The sequence below is a fragment of the Leptonychotes weddellii genome, chromosome 7 (genome assembly GCF_054177405.1).
Source record: "Leptonychotes weddellii isolate Sample4059 chromosome 7, ASM5417740v2, whole genome shotgun sequence".
NCBI classification, from domain to species: Eukaryota; Metazoa; Chordata; class Mammalia; order Carnivora; family Phocidae; genus Leptonychotes; species Leptonychotes weddellii.
In genome coordinates, this window is record NC_138375.1 from 103,578,900 (window position 1) to 103,592,733 (window position 13,834).

A 13,834-nucleotide genomic window follows, 5' to 3' on the forward strand; every position below is an offset into this window, starting at 1 on the left:
AACCCTGTTTGTTTTTCAGAGTCCATCGTCTCTCATGGTTCGTCCACCCCTCCGATTTCCCCTGCTTCATTCTTCCCCTCCCGCTACCTTCTTCTTCTTCTTTTTTTTTCTTAACATATATTGCATTATTTGTTTCAGAGGTACAGATCTGAGATTCAACAGTCTTGCAAAATTCACAGCGTGAAAGCAATTTTAATGTTGCCCATCATTCCCTAGTAGACGGAGACCATTTTTCTAGGCCCTAGATAAAATCTCAGGCAGGTCCCATAGCTTTCCAGGCCAAAGAATAGTCTTTGATGTTCAAAGTTCAGAACAGTTTAACATTTTAACTCCAACCTAATTCTCATCTGAACACAAGTTGGCCTCAGGCTTGGAGGCCTGCTGTGGAGAATTGGGTGTGGTTAGCTTCTTCTCTCCTCCTTTATTTACCTCTTCTCCAACCTCCTGGCACTTGTATTGACCCCTCAGGGTCAGGGTCACCTTATGGAGAGAGGGGATGAGGGAGCATAGATGCATTCCCGAAAGTCTGATAAGAGTCCCGCTCTGGCCCTGCGCCCACCCCCCCCACCTCGGCCCTGGCCCCGGCCCCACCCTGGGTGATGAATGGTATAGCTGCCTCTCTCCAGTGCAGTGGCTTCAGGTTTCTCTTCTGTGGTCTCTCTTGCTGAGAACAGCTCTCCTCTGGCCAGCAGCTTGTCTTCCCACCAGCACCAAGATCCCAACTGCGTACCTTTCTTTTGGGGTCCCCTCGCTACTCTAGGAAGTTCCCTTGGGCAAGATCCATTTGTATTAGTCTGTTCAGACTAAGAAAGTTGGAAGAACTAAATATCTGTTGTTATAAGCCACCCAGTCTATGGTACTTGGTACAGCAGCCCAAGTGGACTAAGACAACACCTTTCCTCCCAGTCTGAATGGTGGGGTAGGGAAGCATTAAATGCAACAATTTCTTCTCTCTGAAGATGAAATGGAATAATTTCATCCAGGAATTGCCTGGATCTTCCTGTTAGGTCTTTGTGAACTGTTTTATAACAAATGTGGATAAAGACTCTGGAGATGGCAATGGCCAGTACCAGATATGTAAGTTACAATATTATTTATAGCTTCTGTCAGATATGCTCAAAACCTCACATGTAGAAACATCTGTTTGCTCTAGGAAATCATCAAAAATTCTACTAACTCAGAAGTAGTGACTTCATTTTGCCCCACAGTGACCTCCTTTTTCCCATATTAGCAATTAATATTAGCATATCATATTAGCAATTGCATTTCTACAAGCAAACCAAAAGATGGCTTTAGTTTATTAATTATTTAACTATGGGAATTAGTTAGAGACGGGAAACGTGGTCCAGTTCAACCAGTTGAAAAACAAGCCCTAAACAAGTATATTTTTAAGTGGTGATGATTTAGCCTTAACATTTCCAGGCTTCTAATGAATGGTTAGATGCACATGGTCATAATACATGATGGATGACTAGGAAATCTATCCCCCTGAGGTCAGTGTTGCTTAAGGCCAGTGATTAGTTCTGGGGCTTTTATACACCCGCCCCTAGAAGAATGATCTCAGTTGTAATCACCACTGAAATAAAGAAAAATGAAAGTGACTTTATTTAAATACCATTTCAATGGAATAAATAAGAAAGTGGTCTGGCTTTTTTCCCTACCCTTGGAAAATTGCATGACACACAGTAAGCATTCAATGAATATTATTCTTGATGGTGAAAGGAACATGAGGACAATAATGTTAGTGTTCTCAGGACAGGCCATCCCATGGAACCACTCTTGCCCACAAGCGTTGGTTGGAATCACAGTGGTTTATTCGGCAAGCATTTGTGTCAGCGCTGTGCAAGGTGTTAGAAACGGTACAGTGAGCCAGAGACGGGCTTGCCCCCAAGGTGCTTATCACTACCAGGCACTGACAAGTAGTGTGGTAAGACTCTTGATAGAGGTACTCCATTGGCTCTGGAGCCACCTAAAAATCAGAGAAGACTTTAGGGTGGGATTCATATCCCTAACCTGATAATGATAATCTGATAATGAGCTAGAGTGGGCCAGGAACAGGAGAAGGAAAGAGAGTCTATGGAACTGCTCAGACAAAGGCTAAGAGATGAGAAAGGGCATTGAGGACACAGCCTGATGGGGGAGCAGGAGGGATGACAGGAAAGGAGACAAGAGAAGCAAGCAAAGAACTCAAGATGAGAGTCCTTGAAGGTCATGTGGAGCAATCTGGACTGTGTCCTAAGGGTCCTAAACACAATCAGAGGGGTGTAAAGTGGAGGAAATGGGTTGCGTGCTCTGATGGGAATGTGTAGAAAGAGTGATGTGGCTGCAATGTGGAGAATGGAAGAAAGGGGGGGAAATGAAGTTGAGGAGACTAGTTAGGAGGCTGTTGGATTAACCAGATGAGAGATAAAAGAACTCAAACTAACATAGGGACAATTGGGAGAGAGAGAAATAAATGGATTTGAAAAATTGAAGAAGCAAAACTGATAGTAGGCCTCAGTGACTGACTAGATTTGGGGAATGTGGCAGAGGGAGGAGCCGGGGACGCCATCGAGACTCTGACCCCTGTGGCCCTGAGGGACAAAAACAGGGATGACGGTGCGGCTCATTGAGAAAGGGAGTACGGTGCGGGAGTGGGCTTGGGGTGGAGGTATGATCGCAATTTGGGATATCCCCATTCTGAAATGCTGGTGGATATCCATGTGGAGATGACAAGTATACTGTTGAATTTTCTGTGGATTCTGCAACGAAGAGATAAACGGAACTGGAGCCCACAAAAGATTCTAAGAAATTGCGGTGGAAAAGATAAATATCACTAAAGCCAAAGGAAAGCAGTTTCAGGAACACAGTGGTTACCAGTATCAGAGGCTGCTTAGAACTTAAATCAAATAATGCCAGAAAAGCCGCCTTAAATTTTTTTTTTAAGGATTTTATTTATTTATTTGTCAGAGAGAGACAGACAGAAAGAGCACAAGCAGGGGAAGCGGCAGGCAGAGGGAGAAGCAGGCTTCCCGCTGAGCAGGGAGCCCGATGCGGGGCTCGATCCCAGGACTCTGGGATCATGACCTGAGCCGAAGGCAGACACTTAACCGACTGAGCCACCCAGGCGTCCCAAAAAGCCACTTTAAATTTTAGCAACAAGATTGTTAGTGATCTTGACAGGAGCTGTATGAGAAAAATGTTGGGAGAGAAGCCAGATTTCAGGAGAACTTCAGAGTGGAGGGTAAGGAAGTGGTGATGGTGAGCGTAGACACCTGTTTCAATATACTTGACTGAAGCCAAAAGTAAACAGGTAAGGAAGTAGGTGGATGTTTTAAAATTAGGTTTCATTATTATTCCAGTAATGGGAAGCTAGCAGATCAGGAGAGCACTGCCATGGAAAACATAGTTTGTTCCAGATCCCCAGAGGAAGGGCACACCGGGCCGCACCGGGCCCCGTGGGGAAAGCACCAGGGTCAGTGAGGAGGCAGAGGGAGATGGGGGAAAACACGGGCAGAAGACTTTCTTGTGGATTTTACAGGAAGGCAAGGCAAGGCGGGGTGAGCAGGCTGAGGACTGGTGAGCAGGACCAATTCCAGCAGGCTCTGGAGCAGAGGGGCTCTCTGTAGTTGTCTGGTACCTGGGCCTGGGGTAATTAGGGTAGGAGATGAGTGGGCCAAGTGTATCAGTCCTGTGAGAGCCACATAAAAGAGGTGGGTATGGGTATGGGTTCCGAAATGGCAAGTTTACACAGGACAGGTGAGTAGTTTTTTGTCTCTAGGAATTAGCTAACCTGGAGAGAGGCAGACCCTCCCTGGTCAGCAAGGCCTCGGATGCCAGAGCATCAAGAATACAGAATGATGAAACTATAGTTAATCCATTAGAAAGAAATGTGGAAACAAAGGAGGGCATTGTTTTGGGGATGGGAGAAACTTGAGCTGGTTTCAGTGCTGATGGAATGAAGCAATAGCAAGAGAGGCAGCAGGAAGGAGAAGGGACTAGAACGGAGCAAGCCATCAGGGAGAGCCTTAGCACTGACGGTGGCGATGAGCAATCTCAACTACGGTGGAGGGAGCTGATGAAAAGATGGCGGAAGAAGGGTGTGTGGCAAAAATTTGAGAGAGTTTCTCTCCAGTGGCTTTTATTTTCTCTTAAAAAGTAGAAGAAAAATTCTCCCACAGAAGACTGACTAAAAATACAGATAGATGGATGCCAACGTTTTGGCCACACATTTTCTCCAAATGTGGTTTCGCTTATAAGTAAAAAACATGACAAATCAACCTTGTCATTCATTCTCTTTCCTTCCTTTAAGAGGTAGGTCTTAACTCCCAGCCACCGACTATAGGCCCAGGGCAGGCTTTAGCCGAGCTCCATGAGCAGCAAGGGGACCGTCACGGCTGTTGATGAGTCCTGGGCACCACCTCAGATCATCAGTGTGATGGCTCTGTGCTCAGAGAGCCTCCAATCGCTGGAACGTTGGGCAAGGACAGAGAAAGGAGGGCTCCTGAAGCCCAGGAGGATCTGGTGGCCCAAGGAAAAGCTTAGTGAAGAAGTGGGGCTGACCTCAGGAAGCAGAGACCAAGGGGAAGGAAAAAAGAACCTAGAGGTAGAAGTCCGGAAAGGGCTGGCACAGTCGGCTCTTAGACCAGGACAAACAGTGCAGTGTATCTAGAAATTGAAGATGAACGCTTGTCCTTTCTCTCTCCCTCCTTCTCTCTCAGGTTTATGTTTGTTTTATGATTCTTTAGACCATTTTCTATATTCACTGGCTTCAATAAAGCACCAACCTGCTTTATAGCCCAAGTGATTATTTCTTGCTACTTAGTTGCTTTCGTAATATAGTCTCAGAAAGCTGAAGCTGCCTCAGACCCCCAGGCCCCACTTCCCTGTGCACCTTTATACAGGAAGGGGACTGTCCACCCCACACAGCTGATAATGAAGACTTCAGGTAGCCCCACATGGGCCCTAGACCCCATCCCGGAGTGTGCATCAGGAGGGCCCTCACCTAAAAGCAGCGTTCAAGATTCTGCTTTGCCTTGACATTCTCAACAATCTGCTTTCCAAATCAACCACGTGATAAAGCGGTGGCAGTGAGCCACCATTATTTGCCAAAATGGCCAGGCCTCGCACTGGATCTTGAGGAGGAAGCAGAGAAGCTTTTCCCATTTCCATGCTCTGCCCCTACTCTGAGGATCGGGTTTGTCTCTACCACAGGGCGGGGAGTCCTTGAGAGGCCACCTGATCTGTCACCAGCACCAACCCCTCCCCCAACACACACAGGCTCCCTAAACTGTTGCAAAAGAAGAGAGGCTCAGACCCGCTTTGGTAAAACCTCCGGTTAAAAAGATTTCATAAATTTCCACAATGACTATTTCAAAACCAAATAACGTTCTGATTTTGCCAGCCACTGAAATGAAAGTAGAGAAGGAAAGTGGAGGGCAATGGGATGCAGAGAGATAAGGAGGGGAGCACACTGCCAAAAGGGAAAACCGGAAACAATTATTTAGAGGGAGAACCAAACAATAAAAAGGTTTAACTGACCCCTAAATTAAGAATTTTGTATGAAAGTATAAAGTCATCTTTTTTCTCCCCTTTATTACCGTGTTTGGGAAGAATGAAGAATGAAATGAAACCTACGGCAGCACTAGAAATGTAGCTGTTGGAGAGATGTTTCCTTGTTAAAAAACAAACAAACAAACACGAAGAGATTGCTCGTGGCCACAGTCAATGCTAAGGCTCTCTAGGTCCCTTGCTGACCAAAGTCAACAGATATTCATATCAGATTTGAGTTGACTGTCCCCTCGGGATTTCCAGCTCACACCCCCTGCTTTCATGACTACTTCTCCACTTCTCTCTTTGCCTAAAGAGGGGTCAACATATTTAGAAATCCTCTCTGTGCCTGGAATTTTCATGTTCTCTGACTGCCCTTGACCCAGGGCCTCTGATTTAAACACAGCTGTTCCAAAACTTCCCACCAGCTCTGTTCTCTCCCTGCCCCAAGCTGCCCACCTCTTCCTCTCCCTCTGAAATGAAAAGTAGATCGTGCTCTTCCTGGCTGATTTGCTGGAGTGTCTCAGCCAAGACAATTCCCTGTAGACATTATGGCAGAGAGTATGGCCCAAATCCCTCCTATTTCTCAGTCTAATGAATGGAAATGTCTCCCCTCCCCCCCGGCAGGAGTAGCCACTGTGAATCATTTACTGCCTTGAGACAGATCATCTGTCTGGAGCAGGAGGGGGGGCAGTGGTGTGCTGGACCTTACCTCACTTAGGAGACCAGGATGGATTTGAGAGGCCCTTGAGTTCATGGAAGTTGGGAGGAGAGAGTTTTAATTTCATTAAAAAATGGTGGCCACTGGGGCGCCTGGGTGGCTCAGACGGTTAAGCGTCTGCCTTCGGCTCAGGTCATGATCCCGGGGTCCTGGGATCGAGTCTCGCATCAGGCTTCCCGCTCCTTGGGAGCCTGCTTCTCCCTCTGTTTCTCTCTGTCTCTCATGAATAAATAAATAAAATCTTTAAAAAAAAAAAAAATGGTGGCCACTGGGTGCTGCTACCCATAATGAAGACACAGAGTCCTAAGGTCACAGACTTTCCCCTCAGCTTGTTTTATGGGCTGCAGGGCTTCTGTGGCTGTACCGGCAACTGTAGAGAGAGCCGTGTAGGTTCCCTGCGTTACTGGAAGAGTCAGACCATCCCGGGCTGTGCCCACATGGACGCCGGAGCGCCAGGAGAGCAGTGCTGGGCAAAAATCACCGCACTCTTCAGTTGCCCTTTTTCCTCTCTCATTTTTTCCTAGCGCACAGATAGTCGATTTTCCAGAGGTTAAATATCCTGATGACATAATTCCAGACAGAAGTTTGAAGAGTTCGATTTTCATTAGTCCAGTTTCTTGTCCTACTTTGTAAAGTCTCATCGGGGTTTCTGCAACCGCTCATATGGCGCTAAAACTTTTTTTAGTATAATAAACCAATTGTTTATTGCACACTTAATGTTTGCCAAGCACTTCCTAAACAATATAACCAAGCATTAAAAGTAGAGTCTTTGCTCTCTGAGAGTGACAGCCAAGTTGGAAGAGAAGACCCTAGAATGCTGAATTGCCTGAGAACAATACAGGGTGACTTGCAAGCAGATGCCATCTTGGTTTGTGACGAGAAGTGCCAAGGCTGTTCCCAGAGGCGTGAAATCACTGCAAGCTAGGGGTCTGGGTGTGGGTGTGTCCTAGCTGGGAGGCAGGGGCCTCAGATGAGGCTGTCCTGGCTGAGTGTTGCCTCCACCACTTACTAGCTGTGTGGCTTTCGAAGTCTCGGTTTCACTTCTGTTAATGAGGACAATAATAGCACATACCTCGTAGAACTTTCATGAGGATTAAAGAAGATCGAGTATACGAGAGCCTGGCATGCAGTGAGCACTCAATAAATGCTAGTAGGATTATTCTGAGCAGGGCCCTGGAGGATGGGTAGGACTTGGACAAGCAGATGGGTGGAGAAGGGAGAGTCCAGGCTTTGAGGCCATCTGGAGTGAAGATAATGAGAAGGAAGTGCTGTGATAAAACGGATGTGAGTTCTGATCCCGGTTCTCCTATTTTCTGGTCATCTGGGGCAAGAACGCTCTGTGCCACAGCTTCCTCATCTGTTAACAAAGAAAATAATAGTAGTTGCCGTGTAGGGTTGTAGTGAGGACTACATGTGGTGATGTATTGTAAATGCTCAGCACACTCTCTTGGAAGGCAAACGTCGGGGACTGGTGAGCCAAGGTGACTCTGGGCAGAATGTTTAGGGAACAAGAGTAGAAGACCCACTTTATGAGCATCTCACTCTGTGCACTTCAGTTTCTTTTAAATGTTTTAGTCAATTCAATTAAAAAAAAAATCTCAAAACGCATATGCAGAAAGAGATCAGTCCAGAGCCTGGTACATAGTAAATACAAAATGGGAAGCAGCTGTTATGTGATGATTGCTGCAATATACTAATGCATTCCACATGGGATAAGACCACATTCTTTCTCACCTGCAAAAAAGAAAGAGTGCAGAATAAGCTCAAGAGATAGACTCCATCAAAGCAATATTTTGCAAAACAAATGCTGAAATCACGTTTAGCCTTCTGAAGGAAACAAACCGATGTTCAAGTACTTAAAGTAATTTTAGCATCTATTTTATAACACTTAATTGACCCAATTACACTTTTTTTCCCCCTCTAAGCATTTAAACACTCCCAGGAGGATTTCTGCTTGCTTCCTCTGCCCTTTAACTATTAAGGAATATGCCTTAAAATAAGAAATTTATGTTTACTTTAAAAATTAATGTATAGTTTGTGTTTTTATCCACATCAGACCCCTTTGACACTATTCTGAGTTACTGAGAGTAACTCAGAAGTTGAATGCTTCAGAGCTGTCCATCAGTGTTTCTTCTCCATACTTTGGGCTTAAACTGACATTTACTTTCTTTTCCTGCCTTTTTTTCCTTCTTATCCATCATCTCCGGTTCCTTTCCCATGCACGGTGATCCTGTGGATCAGCTTGGGAGGTTCTCATTGGCAGATCTACAGCCTTCTAAGCAAAGACATCAATTCTAAAAGGCTTCCCTGATTTCTCCAGAGCCCCCTGGGCCAGGAGATTGACTAATGAGCTCTGAGTACCCCAGGCTTTGCTTTCCAGGCTTGGGTCAGAGCCCAGCCTCCCCCTGGGCACTCACACTCACCCAGTTTCCCATCACGCATCATCTTCCGGGGACCTGGAGGGACTCACTGACATTCAGCAACTGCCAGGAGCTCGGTTACTCCAAGGCTCCATGGGAGGCATGTAAGGGAATCTTCCTGTGTTAAACCATTTGTTGATTTCTTAAAAATCTGACCACTTTACATTTTGTGTTAATCATCAGAGGGCCTTGCCTTCCTTCAGTTAAACTCAACCTATGACTCTTTCCTCTCACCACCGGAAATCTATTGTGTAGCGAATATGCTAACGTGGCTTAAATTCCAGAGTACAAGTACGAGAAGCAAAGAGGAAACAATCTCAGCAAAACCTGTGTCCTTGAGGTTTCATTTTTAAATTCTAATTTTTCTGAGTCATTGGCAATATTTTTCTAGAAGTAGATTTTAACTTTTTAGATTGGCGGTTGTTTTTCCATCTGGCTTTTCCACTTTCAAATTCATTAGGAACAAAGCTGAAGTCAAAATGCTCCCAGCTCTTCAGTGGCAGCTTGATTAACGCTCTTCATCCAAGAAATAAAAGTAAAAGTGATTTGAATAGAGGAAAAGATGTACAGAAAATACACTCAGAACATCACACTTTCCCAGCTTCCTGCTGTTTGCCTCACAGAGGAGAACAGATCCCACATTCCTCCTCCTTGCCCCCAAACACTTCTCTGGAAATTCTCTTGTATGAGAGCCAAGGATACCCCATATTTAGAGCCTGACATGTGAATAAGGGCAAATGATCACTTTAAATCTGTTTAAGGAGCTATTATTTCTTCCAGATGGATAGGGAGTCATTTTCAAAGAAATGAAGACACTGATTTCTTTGGGGTCTTGTCAATAACAGTTCAAAGTTTGCATTATCAGAGGAAGAGAGAAGCTTCCTCTTCTAGGAAAAGCTGGTAGACCTAGTGACGGGAACTCAGAAGATTTCTCTGTAAAGCTATGAATTAATGAAGGTTAAGCTGCAGGGCCCCTCGCTTACCCAGGCCCCTACGAGTGCTGGGAGTTCATTGCTGGTGGGAAGGGGAGGGCAGGTTGTAATCAGGAAGCTTTTCTTTGTAAGCATTTCTGGTAAATTGCCTAATCTCAGAAGGAAAGGACTCAAATCTCCATAGCGCCAGGAACTTGTTGTGATTAATTTTCTCTTTATGTATATTTATTTTTATACACTTTTTATATTCATAATTTTGTATCATTTTCCTTAAAGAGAGTGCCCCAAATTGTATAAGCTCCAGGACCCACAAAATCTGGTTTACTATTATATAAGAGTGAATCATTTTTCACTATAATTTATTGCCTGGTTTCCTTAATTGGTGGCTTCTTTTTAATTTTAAAAACAGTTATTATAGTATAATCTTTCCTTCACTCAGCCAAGCCATGGAATGCAAATTTAGAGAAGTGTGTGTGTTGGTGGGGGAGGGGAACAGTGATATGAGGGCTTCTGAAGACAGGACTTTCTTTTTCTTCTAGAAGATGCACTCTTAGGGTTTTTTTTCTCTCACTGAAACATTGAAATGTCTTAAATTGGCAATGTGTTTCTGGCTTTCCAAAGTTATGAACACACACTGACATTTCAAAGAAACCACCGCCCACCCTTCCCCTGAGTAGAATTTGCTATAATGAAAGATGCTATTAGAAAGAGCTTATCATTGGATCTCCTGTAAAGATACGGTTGACCACACTGTTCAGCATTTCACACTGTCCCGTTGCAGAGGACTCCCTAAAGCATTTGTCTGGTCTTAGTACCAAGAATAACTGACTTATTTTGGGCCACTGGCCTGTTTATCTTATCAGCTATGTGAACGGCATAACCAGAGGCGCTCTCCACTTTGAGTTGGTTGCTGGTAAGCCTGGAGTTGAATTTGCCGCTCAATCGTGCCTGGTGCTTATGGCACGCTTTTATAGTCATGTTCCTGGCTCTGTTTTATGTTGTCTTTTTTTTCCCCCTTTATTTTTAATAATTGTTCATGCTATACAGTTGGATTTTATATCTCCTTTCTCGAGAGAAGCGGGATATGAATTAATACAACATTCTAAGCATTCTGGTTATAGTTTTATTACAGGTATATGAATTTGAAGCAAAAATTCTTTACTAAACGCACCAAAAAAATAAAAGGATTTTGAAGGGAAAGTAGTTGAGATATGTAGCATCCTTCTTGTTTGCTCCCACTTCCCCCTCTTCACATTCATACTTCCGCTGGCTCACCAAGAGTGTTAGGTGTGCCTTTTGCATCATCCCAGTGTTACGTATTTAACATCAAAGGGCACTAATGGTGGCACTTCTTTCTAACTCCTCCTTGCCACACTCAGAATTTAACCCCCCCCCGTACCCCCATTCCTGAAAGGTCCCTGACGCTCTGAGAGTAGTTACCAAGATCCAGATTGTACTCAGGATATAAATTAAATGCACTCAGGGCAGATGGATACAAAAGAAATTTCAGGGAAGGTTCTCAAAAGTCTGAAAAGGGGGGGCGCCTGGGTGGCTCAGTCATTAAGCATCTGCCTTTGGCTCAGGTCATGATCCCAGGGTCCTGGGATTGAGCCCCGCATTGGGCTCCCTGCTTGGCGGGAAGCCTGCCTCTCCCTTTCCCACTCCCCCTGCTTGTGTTCCCTCTCTCGCTGTGTCTCTGTCAAATAAATAAATAAAATCTTAAAAAAAAAAAAAGTCTGAAAAAGGGTGGGAGGACATTCTGGCCCTAGGGAGAACATCACAAATAATTAAGACAGAAAAGAGATCTGACTGTGGGAGTGGTGGGCCCAACCTCCCCAACCCTCTGCAAGACTTCAGCTATCGTTGTGGGGATACTGGACCTCGTGGAAGAAGCAGGCAAAGAGTGATATGCCCCAAGGGTTAACTCTGCTAGGGTTAATCCTGAAAGGGACAGTCTTCTTCTGGACTAGTCTGAGGAATTTAATAGCCTTCATCTTTTTTTTTTTTTTTTTTTTTTTGAGCGAGACAGAGAGAGTGCGCACGTGCAGGCAGGTGGGAAGGTACGGAGGGAGAGTCTTAAGCAGGCTCCATATCCAGCACAGAGCCTGACATGGGGCTCGATCTCACGACCCACGACCTGAGATCATGATCTGAGCTGAAATCAAGAGTCAGAGGCTTAACCAACTGAGCCACCCAGGCACCCCCAATAGCTTCCATCTTAAACTTCTAATCACTCAGGATCTCAGATTCAGGTCAGAGTGACAACTCAATCTAAAGGAGAGGTATTACCATTATTCTACATTTCTAGTTCTGATGGCCTTTGCCCCAAATGCCCCTCCCATGTCATATTCAGCTCTCAGACTGCCCTCCTATAGCATCCCCCACCCCTCTGACTTCACTGTCCTAGAAGCCCTCTCATTGATAATGCTGACCTCTTTCCTCTATTTCAATCAGAGATACGTTTCTTAGACTTTTCCTCCTATTCCTAAAAAGAGGGGGTGGGTTGACTGTGGGTAAATTTGAAATTCTACGTGAATCAGGATGATGTAAGGGTTTTATTTCCACCCACAAATTGAAATGACTACTACTGAATTATGTCACCTAAGAAAGGAAAGTCAGCATTCAAAAGTACTCTAAGACTCAGACGAAGAGCAATACTGAACTGTGTGTCTTAGTCAATTTGGGCTTCTATAACAAAGTCCCATAGACACGGTGGCTTATAAACAACAACTTCATTTCTCATAGTTCTGGAGGCTGGGAAGTCCAAGATCAAGGTGTTGACAAATTTGGTGTCTGGTGAAAGCCCACTTCCTGGTTCATCCGCTCAGCAACTAAGGTTGCAGACACCCAAACTGTGACTGTGACAGACATATTTCTTGCCTCCCAGTATTCATTCCCCCACATTTTCCTTTGCTAATACAGTCCCATTTGGTTCACATATTAGATAACCACGTGTTTCAGAAACATAGGGCTCTTCCCCGTTCCAGGGATGAATCCGGATTAGTCTAGGCTGGTCATGGTATTCTCTTCTTACCAAGGCTAGCGTAGGATTATGAAGCAAATGAGGAAGGGAATCTGTCAGGGGACTTCTGCAAGAGTTTACATCATCCTTACGGTGGCACATGAGGAAGGGACATGCCTCTTCCCCTCTTCCAGCCTTAAGACACAGTGAGCTATGGCAGCTGTGTTGAGAACATGAGGGGGTGTACCTGAGAATAAACTGAGGATGGCAGAACAGAAAAGTGGAAAGAACCTGGCTCCTTGATTACATTTTTGAGCCTTTGAACTAGTCAACTCTGGAGTCCCCGGGTTTCTCACATTTTAATGAAAAGTAATACAATTTTCCTATTATTTAAACTATATTCAGTTCTGTTTTCTGTTACTTAAATCAAAAGCATATTCATTGGTATAATAATCAAAAATACAAGAACAACAACAACAGCAAAAAACCCAACACTCAACATTCACCCTGGTGAGAAGAGCTAAGAGGATGCGTGTTGGGAACAATTAAGATTCCCAGCAAGGCCAAATAGCACCAACTTAATGTTTTATAAACATCACCCTCGACAATTTATCGTTTCATTATGATTCCTTTGCTTAAACTTATACATGTTATTCAGTAGTTTTCCCCGAGTTTTTTTTTTTTTTAAGATTTTTTAAAATTTATTTATTTATTTGAGAGAGAGAGAATGAGAGACAGAGAGCACGAGAGGGGGGAGGGTCAGAGGGAGAAGCAGACTCCCTGCTGAGCAGGGAGCCCGATGTGGGACTCCATCCCGGGACTCCAGGATCATGACCTGAGCCGAAGGCAGTCGCTTAACCAACTGAGCCACCCAGGCGCCCTTCCCCGAGTTGTTTTATACTCGCTGCTTTTATTCGGAGGCGGGGACAGCTAATTATACTCTAGAACAGGAGTTAGTAAACTTTTTTTGTAAAGAGCCAGGTAGTAAATATTTTATGCTTTGTCGGCCACATGTCTCTGTTGCAAGTTCTTCTTAACTCTGCCATGATCGCTACAAGAGTAGACATAGACATTACAAAAATGAACAAAAGTGGCTGTGTTCCAGTCAGACTTTTTTTATGGATGCTGAAATTTGAATTTCATATACTTTTCGCCTGTCACACAATATTATTCTTTTGACTGTTTTCAGACATTTAAAAAAACATAAAAACTGCACAAATGACTACATGTAAAATTGGGGAAACCTGAACAAAAATCAATAGATTATATC